The 12,754-nt window shown below is 44.0% G+C and overlaps 1 protein-coding gene across 1 annotated transcript in view; it reads right to left on the bottom strand.

Moving 5' to 3' along the window:
* LOC308533911 (uncharacterized protein C1orf21) overlaps positions 1–12,754 on the bottom strand; it is a 174,127-nt gene that overhangs the window by 160,354 nt on the left and 1,019 nt on the right. The window lies entirely within an intron of this gene.

Raw genomic sequence — 12,754 nt, 5'->3', positions numbered from 1 at the left:
TTTCATTTGCTGACATCACAATTTGGGATATATAACATAATCCTTGAGGAACCAAGGGAAAAACAAAACAACAGATTTAAAGATTTTTCACAAGACAGAGAAATAGACGCATAGAATCTTAATGCCGGAAGGGAAAGTGGGTTGCAAAGATTTTGCACAGGCCCCATCAAGAGAGGTTTTGGGGTTCAGACTGATCTTGAGGATGAAAAATTAGGGGAGGTTTCAAATCAGAAAGCAAGCAGGAACCCTGGAAATTCTCTCACTGCCCAATCAAATTCGTTTGAGGCCAGCAAGTCTATGATAGGCCTTAGTCTATGATAGGGGTGGCGTGGAATTGCTTGATGCTATTGAAGAGAAGCAAACATATGCTATATGGCAAATACAGCATGTACATTAATTCATTTACTCTAGATAATAGCCCCCAAAATTCACATAGATGTTATGAAGAACTGCCACAATAGATGCAAGGATTTTCTTCTCGAAAATTTTATGTGTAGAAATATTAACTTTTCTGGGATGGGCCTCCACGAAGCAAAAGGATGGGGACAGATTTGCACCTGAAATTCTTAAACGATGCTCTGGAATAGAAGTTGGGAACCTGGCATTCAGGGCCAGAAAAACCTTCATGGAAATCCCATCATGTGTCTTCTGAGTTGACCTTTGGACATCATGTACTTCCTGTGTGGCTAGACCTCTCGGCGTGCCAAGTTTGTCAGTAACATGGAAAGCGTATCTAATTCTTATTGGGACTATTATCTAGAGTAAATCCTAAATGATGTGTGCTTTCGGTTAGCATTTTTTAACTTCACATAACTGGGATCACACGTTATTATTCTTGACTTGCTTTCCCACTCATTGTTACGCTTGTGAGCTTCAACCCTGTTGACATACTCAGCTGGAGAGTACCCTCGCTACTGTTTTATAAATGACCCACAATTTCTTTAATCAACATACTATTGGCAGCCATATCAGTTGTTTTGCTATTATGAGTAGCATTGCTGTGAGCACTTTTGCACGTGTAAGAGTTTCTCTAAGGCAGTGCTTCCCATCCTTTGCATAACCCAACTTCTATAGCAAATGATAACATTAGGGTGGCAAACTGAAGTTATCTGCTCTGCTCCCTTGCTTTGCTATCCTAAAGGCTTGGGAATCAGGGGACTATTTTATAAGTTATTCTAAACTTCTTTCCCAAATCATTACACCAATTTTTACTGTCACCAGCACTGTGTGCATATTCCCTCTGTTCATACCCTTCCCCAAAGCCTGATGTGGACGGGCACTGCCAATCTGGTAGATTATAAATGGCATCTCCTGTGGTCTTAATGTTGTACATTATACTGCCTCTATGAGTAAAGTAGTAGGGTTCTGGGACATGAAATTAGGTAGACGAGAGAAGCATGTCACTTATCAGTGGAAAAAAGATGGACTTTCTAATAAATGGTTTGTGACACCCAGATAGCCACGTAGAAAAAAGAGGAAAATTGGATCCACTCCCCATTCCACACATGGAAGTAAACTGCAAATGGGTCACAGATTTAAATGTTAATAATAACTGAGGAACTAAATTTGAAGTTTTAAAATACAGATCGAGTATTTACAGATGTCTTATTGGTTGAAATAAATTGAATGGAATTTTAATAACAGAACATTTAGTGACCAAATCGAGCTGTGCGAGAATAGGGATGTAAATATTCACACAGCTGTTCATGGCAGCACAGTTCACTCAGCTGTCCAGTGAGTTCAGGAAAAATAATGTTTTAGTTCTGGCTTTATTTTTGATTTGCAAATAAACCCCAATAAACAAAAACAAATCATTCCACTACAATGTAAGAGCAAGACTGGAAACAACCAGATAGCCAACTGACTATAATAGAGTCTCTGCAGTTATAAAACACAATGAAAAATCTTTTAAAAACGGCTCCAGAGTGATCTCTGAAATATACTAAGTGCAAAAAGCAAGATACAGAACTGTAGTATGCTACATTTTTTTCCTCAGAGGGAAGAAATATATATTTGCTTACATTAGATAGAAACAATATGCATATATGTATATATACATATACATATGTCACACATGCATATGTATACATAAAGCATACCTATAAACATACATATATATACATATCCATATCTCAGTAGCTAGATATGCATACATATATATTTCCTAACTCTGTCCACTTGAACAGACCTAGAAACAATGGCAAGCCTATTCACAATGAGAACCCCTAACACCCAGACTATGGTCTCTAAATACCATTTACCACTAAAGAGATCTGGGGCAGGAAGAGTTCTAGGTAAGTCTGAAATATCTTGTTACACCAGAAAGTAAAGATGTCATTAAAGACCACTACACTCATGTCAAAAGAATTCAGAAGCCAATTTAAAAGAGAATCTCCTACAAGCCAAAGAAATGTAGAGCTTCAAAAGCAGTAACTGCAAAGGATCGAAACACATAAATTGTGTTAAAACCCATGCGTCCAAAATGATACTTAAAACAAAAACAAACAAACCAAACCCTCAATGATCTTCTTTGGAAGTTTGTAGAAAAATCAACTCATTGTTCTGAGCACTATTTAATATAGAGGGAATAACACTAAGCATTAATATTCCCATATAAACTATACCCTGAGGTAACCAAGTAATTGATGTAGTTGATTCTTCTTGATAGAAAAACTCCAGCTAATGCAGAAGAGATGAGAGAACATCACTTTACAACCCTTATGGAAACAATACAGCTAAACAATGACCATCAGTGGTTTCTAAAGGGCCCCGGAAACTTTATAATGGAAAGATCTGGCCGACAACATCTAAATCCACTGATCAGTCATACCCTCACCTCACAAAAGAAGAAACAAGAAGGCATGACGCTGTCCACGGTGTATTCTTGCCAAACTATCTGCTCAAGCTTTCAATCTAACTACAATAAATATAGGCAAAGGATATAGTGATGAACACCGAGAAAAAAGATGCAATCAGCAAACAACAGAATGCGAATGCAGGGAATCTCTTAGGATAGATCCCTAGTTCCTCAACAAACAAACTACAGGGTTGGGGGGAGAGAAAAGGGAAAAATAGAGGTAGGGCTCCTACAACTAAAGACAGATGCATTCTCAGGTGTGAAAACTGTTTGAATCCTGAATGTAACAAATAAATCATTCTTTAAAAATATGGGCCAATCAGGGAAATTTGCTTTATGACTGCATATTTGATATTAAGGAATTATTATTAAAAATTTTAGGCATGACATGATATTGTGGTTGTTAAAAGAAAAAAGTCCTTATTTATAACAATAAAAGCATAATATGTTAATTAGACCGGACATCCTTCTGGTCATCCTTCCATCCTTCCAGACGAAGCCGGGGCTGCGAGGGAAGCCCGGGTCCTGGGTGACAGAGGGAAGCCGGTGCCGGCAGCCGGGGAAAGGAAAGCCTACTATTGCATGAATTTCGTGCATCAGGCCTCTAGTCATTTATAAACCTAATCTAGTTTGTACAGACAAGATGACATAATTTGTTTCAAAAAGGACCTATAGGTAAAGGGAAGGGAATGTGTGTGTGTGTGTGTGTGTGTGTGTGTGTGTGTGTGTGTGTGTGGTGGGAAGGGAAGAGGCATATGGAGAAAACACAACTGGCTAGGAGTTGTTCATTAAAAGCCCAACTTAAGAGTCCCAGAGCCTGCGGGGGGGGGGTGGGGGGGGGGCGGGGGGGAAGTGTGGGGGGAGGAGACATATGTAATACTCTTTGTAATACTTTAAGCAATTAAAAAAAAAAGAGTCCCAGAGCCTGGATCCCAATCTCAGCACCACCCCTTATTGGCCACAAGCCTTGGTCAAGGTCCTAAGCCTCAGGTTTGCCTTCCCTATAAAGTAGAGGTAACCGTTGTAGGTTCTTCATAGGACTGTTGTGAACATTATAGAAAATGCATGTAATGTACTTAGCACAGTACCTAGGCACAGAGTGAGCACTCAATACATTTTACCTTTTATTATTACTACTGTCAGTTATTACCACCTTTACTCAAGATCACAAAGCTGGGCATCTGCTAAATCCAAACCCACGTTCTTTCCAGTACATTCTGATGCTTCCCCCAGCTCCACCCTGAGTCTCAGTGGAGAACTGAGAACAAGTAACAGTCACATTCTGCAATGAGAGATGCTATACTAAAACCTTTAATGGCATTGCTATGCATCCTGGCTTCTGGAATCAGACAATGAGCCATGCTGTGTTGTAACGCTGTAACTTAATGTGTCCATACTGTGGATAGCTCCTCCTCTGGTGGAATGTAAACACTCAAGTACTGTAACCCCCTTATAAATCAATATGCATATGCATAAATTCACAATGATGAAACACTGAGCTATTGTGTCATCCTCGCAAAACATGGCCTCAGATTTGTACCACATTGGGTGCTGGCATAAATGATGTAAGGCAAACCTCAGAATATCAACACAGAAACTAACCAAGTGATAAAGCATCAAGCTTTGCATGCGGCACAAGCTTATATAATACTAGAGGCCCGGTGCACGAAATGTGTGCACTCAGGGGTTCCCTCAGCCTGGCCTGCGCCTTCTTGCAGTCCTGGAGCCCTCAGGGGATGTCCGACTAACAGCTTAGGCAGGAAGAAGGCCTAAGCCATCAGTCGGACATCCTTAGTGCTGCCACGGAGGCAGGAGAGGCTCCTGCCACCGCCACTACACTAAACAGCCATGAGCCTGGCTTCTGGCTGAGCGGTGCTCCCCCTGTGGGAGCACACTGACAACCAGGGGGCAGCTCCTGCATTGAGTGTCTGCCCTCTGGTGGTCAGTGAGCATCATAGCAACCGGTTGTTCTGATGTTTGGGCGATTTGCATATTAGCCTTTTATTATATAGGATTACAATGCTAAGGACCTATAAGAAATCTTGGTATCTCCAATAAGATAAACATTTCCACTTCTACTTAACAACCAGATTACAGATCCTGAGAAAACCTCTTCAATGCTATTTTACTTCTTCATGTGACAGTTCTGACCACATGCCGATTCTTGATCCGCCCTCTTTTCTCCCAAAGCCATGCCTGCCTGGCTCTCCTGCCTCTAGGAGAGACTGTCTCCTTCACTATCCTTTCCATCCAAAGCCCTTAGAGGTTGGTGTTCCCTGGAACCCACTGTTCCATTTGCTTCTTCTATGTACTTGCCCCAGGCAATCTCAGGCCAAACCAGGTAGCTTCAACTACCATATTTAAAAAACTTTCTTTCATTCGTTCTTTGTGCATTCATTCAACAAATATGTCCTGGGCCCCCCACTGTGTGGCATCTTGTCCTGGGGATTCAAGAGGATCAAAGCAGATAGACAGATGGCCCTAACTTACAATTTTTTGAGTTTACGATGCTGCAGAAGTGATACTCACTCAGTAACAACCATACTTTGAATTATCCATTTTTATTTTTTCCGGGGCTAGCGAAGTGTGGTAGGGTGCTCTGTCGTGATGCTGGACAGCGGCAGCGAGTACACATCAGGGTCATCTGCAGGACCACAAGGGTGAACAACAGAAACTCTAGTGCGCTGTGTGCCAGCGTTTTTTGAATATTGTGTTTTCACATCCCATCGTGTCTACAAAACTCCCATCTATGTTACCTGCTTCTGAGGAGAAGAATAAGAGGAAGGCAATCACAGATGGTCCCAAATTAGGATGAGCTTATATCCTGAGAATGGAGGTGTTCTGAGCATGTGAAGGTAGGCTAGGCTAAGCTGTGATGTTTGGTAAGTTAGATGAATTAAACACATTTTTAAAAATATATTTTATTGAGTTTTTACAGAGAGGAAGAGAGAACGATAGAGAGTTAGAAACATCAATCAGCTGCCTCCTGCACACCCCCTACTGGGGATGTGCCCGCAACCAAGGTACATGCCCTTGCCGGAATCGAACCTGGGACCCTTCAGTCCGCAGGCCGACGCTCTATTCACTGAGCCAAACCGGTTAGGGCTTTTTGTTTTTTAAACACATTTTTTTTATTTATGAAATTTTTGGCTTACGATGGGTTTATCAGGATGTAACCCATGCAACGTCCAGGAGTGTATGTGAGAGGACAGAGGCTCATATGTAAAGAATCACAGGATAAATGTGCAATGATAGAAGTGGTCAATGCGTAAGCATGGTGCAGTAAGAAACAGAGGGGTCTAACTTCATCATGGAGATCAGGGAATGATTCCCTAAGAAAGCGATGACTGAACTGACGTCAAACCCTTCCATCCCAAACCTCTTGTCTGAATCCCAGACCAGAATTTCAGTATATCTCCATCTCAAAGAATGTAAGTACACGTACCTAAAATTCAACATACTCCAAACTGCATTATCTTTCCTCCCAATGCCTGAATTCCCCATCTCAGTGACAGACAGTGTGATCCAACCAGAAATGTTGCAATTATCCTTTCCTCTGTCCCCTTCATCACTCTCCATTCCCAATTGGTCACCAAGTCCTATCAATTTTGCTTCCTGTCTGTCCCGTCACTCCATCCCAAGCATCAGTTCCCATCATGTCTTACCAAGTTAGTACCAGAGCTCACTTGCTCGGACTCCAGTGTCTGTCCCCATCCAGCCTTACCCACACTCAGAAGGAACAACCTACCATGCAAAGTATGCCTCTCCCTCTTTCAGTGCCTCTCACTGCTTATGTTCTGGGCAATAAGTCCAAACTGTACTAGGAGGCTGTGCATATTTCATCAGTCCCCTGTCCCATCATGCTCTAGTGCAGGTAGAAATTCCAGGCACAATGAAACGCCCTATTTCATCTTCTACCTGCCCCCAAATCCTTCTATCCCCGCATGCCAGTCTTTGAACAGTCTATGAATCCATAGTAAAGTGAGAAAAATAAAGTTAGCAACCCCATGGAGGTCCCCCAGTATTTTGGGAAATGTAAGTAATACCCTAAGGACTCTTGTGTAGCTTTTGAGTATCATCCTAATACCTCCTCTAAGAAGCCTTCCATGACTTCTCGATGTTGGGGAATCACACAGTTTATTGTTTATTGTCCAAACTGGGAAACTTTGAGGGCAGAGGAGATGCCATTAAAAACAATGTTAAACAATGGCCCAGACCAGGACTGTCCCAGGGAATCCGGCTGCGAGGTCAGCCCACCTCCAGACAGAGTTGGCCACTTTCTTCTCGGAACTCCCAATGCACCTCTGTCTGTTCACTACATAGCGTGTGTTCGCATGTCGACTCCCGCACTTATCTGACAATTCCACTAAGACCAGGCCAGGCCTTTTCTACCTCTCCATCTCTCCAGGGCCAGGCACGGATGACACCAAGTGTCATCAATGAAAGCAGATGTTTGTTTAATAAATTATCTGAGTCAGAAAGATTAGTTGCCTTAACTTTGGCCAACAAAGGAATTAAAAAATTCCCACTATCTTTTCTCATTCCATGCTACACTTCTTCATTTGATTAAAGAGTTTTAAATGAAAACAAAGTCTTCACAGAGAAAAATTCTAAGCCTCAGACCAATGGCCAGATGTCAATCAACCAACAGCTATTTATTCAGCATAATACACTCTTAGGGCCCAGTGGGTATAAGTGAATAGCTTATAGTTTGTGGGATGACAAAAAAATGCATAAACAAAAATGAAAACTAATAAAGAAATAAAATACATAAACACCAAATAAGTATTACAGGAATTCATGGAAGGCAAGAGAGACACCACTCTTATGTTCAGAAAAGCAGCTCCCTGAAATGATGGGATTTGAACGAAGCCTTGAGAAATAGCTTTGCCCACGAGGGGAGCAGGGAGGAAGTCCCAAGCGGGGGCAGGGGTAGATGTTGGGGAGACCACCGGGGGTAAGAAGATTTGTTTTGGGAGCTGTAACTAGACTTTCACGGATTAGTTTCAGCAAATATGAAGCAACTCATAAAGGTTCCTGGACTCTTACCTCCTTCCTCAAAAAAAGTAATAGTATCTGCCTGAGACATTTAGGTTGCTCATTCCTTTAGAACCTCTTTAGTTGTGAGACCTGGTAAAACATGATCTTACAAAGATTACCTTTGGCAGAACTTTCAGATGGAAGAACTGCTGAAGTCACCCGTTGGCATGTATGAACCATCAATGTCTTTGTAAAGTTCTCAGCAAACCACAGCTTGGCAGCCTATAGCGCTTTTTACCCGACAGCTGGCCTTTCGGTCTTCTCATGAAAGAATATGGTGTTCATACTGGGGTGCTACTACACGTAAGCAACCATGGGGTAGACCTCCTTGTTGACGTTGGGGTTCAGGGAGACGCTTCTAGAAGTGGCCGCTTCTCTTGAGTTGTTGAGTGTCTCACCAATTTCACTAGCATCGGTGAGGATGGGTATAAAAAATGTCCCCACATCCCACCTGAGTGTGGAGACTCCCCATTCCCCTTGCTATCCCCTGCCCAAGCGGGGACAACCATAGGTCACCAAGGGAGGTCAAGCTATGCCCTGACACATGGCTTGACAATGAACTGAAATTATTTCGATTTCCACCGCACTCAAATAAATATAAGCCCATCAGAGAAAGGGAATTCTTACTGAAAAGCCATTCTTCCTGCTCTGCTCTGAAGCTCCTTCTTCCCAAAGCCCTAGAGCACTCAGGATATTGCACAACCAATGTTGGGTCTACTGTTGAAGTACAGTTTTATAAAAGACCAATTCAACTTTGTATGCAACGAGTCCATAGGATATATTTTGCCAGTAGTGGTCCTCAGCTTAATATTTTTTTCTCCCACTGACCCTACTGAAGGGGCCAACACAGACCACAAACTTACAGGGAAAACCAACGCTGTTAGGTATAACACTGTTTGGCATAAATGTGTCCCGTGAGCTTATAAAATTTTCATGGTGTGCAGTAAAACCACAACAAATGAGAAAAAAATGTGGTTCAAGTTAGAGTCATATTTATTTAACCAGCATTTATTTAACCAAAGGAGAAAAAAAATCAAGGTAATGAGGATGAAATTAAATAAACCATTCCCCTTCTGTGTTTAGTAAGTAGGTTTTGGTGGGCAATAAAGCCTTTTCAATGGTGCTATTATGAAAATCTATAAAACGCTTTTCAAGACTTGTTGTCCAAATCTTTCAAAATAACAATCATCATTGGGCTAGTCCTTTATTTATAATCCAACATAGTATGGAATAGCTAAATGAAGTAAACAAGCAATGTACTTCAGCTATCATTAAATGGCTTAAAGAGCCTTAAAAAGTCCAACAATATAGTAGAATCAAAAGTGGGGGGAAAAAGAGGCAGATAGATCCCTGAACTTGGGGGTGCTCTAATTCCATTTTTTCTGCAAGGTACAAAGCACACGTGGACTTCGAGTCATGAATACTCTAAACACACCTGCTGAGAGGGCGTGAGCCTGTGGAACAGGCAGAGGCAGGCACCTGGAAGATCTAAAGGCTTGATGGAGAGAAGTGGGAGTAATAGGGGGTGTGGGGCAAAGTAGGGCAGGTAGAGGGCCCTGAGGGCAGGAGTCTACACTTGACAGAGAGGTGGGAGGAGTCGGGGAGAACACGGGGCTGGAGATGTGGTTAAGAACTGGAGATCAGTCAGACACATCCAACCCAAGCCTTGCAGAGGCAGCAGTTAGGCAGTGGGACCAAGAAGCAGGAGGGTCTATGGTGAAAATCTGTGAGACAGAAAACGAGGGGAAACCTTCAGAAAGGATAGGAAGGTGAGGGGGCACTCGTCTTAAGGCGTAAGAGGTCAAAGCAGCTGGAGAGGGAAGAGAGTTAAGTAGGCAGAGCCAAGGATGCGGGCAGCCCAGGGGCGCTCACTGCAAGAGACAGAGCTCCCTTTCCTTGTTTTAAGTTACTGTAGAGGGAACAGCAGTGACTGCTGAGCACAGCCTCTCTTGGGAGAATCTGACAAACCAAGAGGTGGGGCTACCTGAGCTGTCCCAGGACCCTCCTCCCCGCCCCGATCCTGAAGAGACCCCCGCGTGGAAGACCCCGAGTGCGGAGGCTGCAGCAGACAGTAAGACCGGCGACAGGACGGATCCTGAAAGCCATAAAGCACACTGCAAACACGAGGCACTGTCATCCCGAGTCCCTCAGGCACAGAAGAGTGAGACCAGCGTGACAACCGTGAGCGAAGAAATACTCGGCAAATATGGCTGTTGTACCTCTTCCAAGTCGAGATGCCCTAACCAGAAATTCCAGTAATCGGAGAGGACCTGACCCTTGGTATGTTTACTTTCCTGTCACATAGTTTTCAACACTTAAAAATCCTACCTGAGGCACGTGCCATGGAGCTCTTCATAAGCCATCTTCCTGGTTTAGTAAAATGGAAGCGCGCATCTAATGCATTTCCAAGGAGTTTTTTAATACCTTCTAGATTTTAACTAATTAGGTTAATTCCATTCCATTCAATCACTCATTGAGTGACTTCCAACTACCAGGCAAAGTGGTGGCTGCTGGGTGGGGGCGGGGGAGGGGCTGCACCGAGGGTCTTCTCCGTGTCCATTTCAGACTGGGAAAGCCGTCTCCTCTGGGACCACACTACCTGGGAACATGTTTAATTTTAAGAAGTCAAGGAACCTCTTAATACCTGGTGACTGCTACGTGCCTCCTCGCCAAGTTTCCGCCCAATCGCTCCTGTCCTAATTGCATAACCACCACAGCATGTCAAGTTGTTTCTTGTTGCAACTGTAACTTGTAAAATTAAACTTCAGAACTGAGATAGTCAAGCTAAATAATTGCCTACTTTAAAAAGACATGTCTCTGTCATTTACATGCCACTTCAGATAAGCTCCTGCATGATGATCCCTGGGAGTCACCGCCATCACCAGCGTTCAAACGCCGTTCCAGTGTGGCAAGCCTCCCTGCACGCAGGCGCGTCCTGTATTCTGAGTTTTCTGAGCAGCATTTCATACGGATCCACTGCGCTCCGCTTTCCAGGTTTTAACGAGAACCCGATTAATCACAACATTCCCTTTTCCCATGCTATGGGACTTCTAAAATTCCGAAGAAGACCCATAAAATGGCCCCAAATGCCCTTGTGTGTGCTCCATGGGGCTCTGCGGTGTATTGAGAAGTTTGAGAGAAGCTGGATACTTACCACTCAGGACCCTCTGGGAATGAGTCACCTGCCCTCTCCTACCCCTCATGGGAGGTACCACACCTCCCTGTCCCAGCCGGGTGTCCCACTCTCTGAAGGCAAACACCCAGGGGCAGGGGGCCACGAAGAGCCTGGAGCAAGCCGATCAGGAGGTAATACTCAAGGCCTGAAGGGTCAAAAGTCCAACACCGTGTGGAGGCCCCGTCAATCGGCCTGGAAATGGCACCCCTCATGGGGTGAGCCACTTTCTTCCTCGGTAGGTTTTTTGAATCAGTCCGAGAAAATAGTACCAATGAATAAACAAGCTCTTGATTTCCGCCCTGGGATTCTTCAAGACGCTCTAACTACTTTAGGGGGTGGCCTAGTCACTCCCCCAAATCCATGCTTCACAATAAAGTAAGATGGGGGTGGGGAGACAGGAGGGGTTGAAGGATAAATTACGAGCCCAGAAAACCAAACGATCCGTTCTCTTACCCAGTGAAACCGAGTCAGTGTTGAAGTAGAAAGCTAGAACCTCAGGGTCTTTGAGGATAAACTTTTAGCCATGGCTCTAAGATCCCCCTACCAACCAAAGCCAGTTTTCTCAGAAATCTGCTTGAATGGAGATAAGCTTGACAAGAGGTACACCCCACCCCTCCTCCGGCACCCACTCAGCCAAGTGCTGAGTTTGCTGTCTTTGTTGCTTCTCCTAGTAGCTTTCACAGCCCTTCTCTGAATCCGGTTTGCACACAGGCGCCAGGAGGGGAGGTTAATTTCAACGTGGCTGTTGCGATTGGTGAAGTGCTGGTCCCAGCAGCGGTGTAACGCAGATAAGTGCACTCAGCTGCAGCACAACAAAACCAGGTGATCAAGCCTAAACTAATTTCCACGTCGGATCAGTTGCATTCCCAAAAAGGCAACACAGGGCAAACATGTTCTACTGATGCTACAATCCAGCTCTGGGAGCATGAAAAAGGGGAGAAAACGGAAAATGGAGCATCTTGGACTTAAAGACCCTTTCAAAAACATCACCTCCTCCCCTCAACAGAGCTAGAGTTGGCCAGGCCCGCGTTAACACAGGATTTGTTTTCTACCCTGGTACATCCCGAGTCCAGCCAGCGGAACGGCTATTCTCATTAGTAGAGGGTGAGCCCACTGCTGGAAGTGTTTATAACATCTGTCCGGGTAACCAAGGTGTCACTTCCCCAAACGGTCCCTACTGTTTCCTTAAAAAAAAATTCTACATGAAATCTGTGGTGTGTCAGCCCCTTCCCAAGGTCTGAGTCAGAGCCTGCCTGCCTTTACTGAGGTTCTAGGTGACCAGGGTGTATCACTTTCAGAGTTGCCCCGGGAGCTGAACTTGTGGCTGTCTTCCAACCACACACAACATCATCGCTATCTATTTTAAAACACTTGTCCTAGCCCACATGCATGGAAGATGCCTCCTACATAGGTCTTCAACTTCCTACTGGAAACAAAACATTTCTGTCTCACACTTCGCTTGTCATCTGTCAGGCCTAATGCGTGTTTGTGTCTATACATAATTCATCTCTGGCCGTGCAACTCTTGGAGCAACGCAAGCCGCCCCAAATGTTACCGTCCTGCCTGAGCCAATGACGAGCTTGGGAAAAGGACTGAATAGGAGATGAGAGTCCTTAAGCCCAGGGACTTCTCTCACACAAACAGTAAATGGGGAAAAAAAATAATAAAAACCCTCGGTAGAG

The sequence above is a fragment of the Myotis nattereri genome (genome assembly GCF_964212035.1).
Source record: "Myotis nattereri genome assembly, chromosome: 18".
Classification (NCBI taxonomy): Eukaryota; Metazoa; Chordata; class Mammalia; order Chiroptera; family Vespertilionidae; genus Myotis; species Myotis nattereri.
Note: the sequence above shows the minus strand (reverse complement) of the source record. Positions and strands in the feature narration are given on the sequence as shown.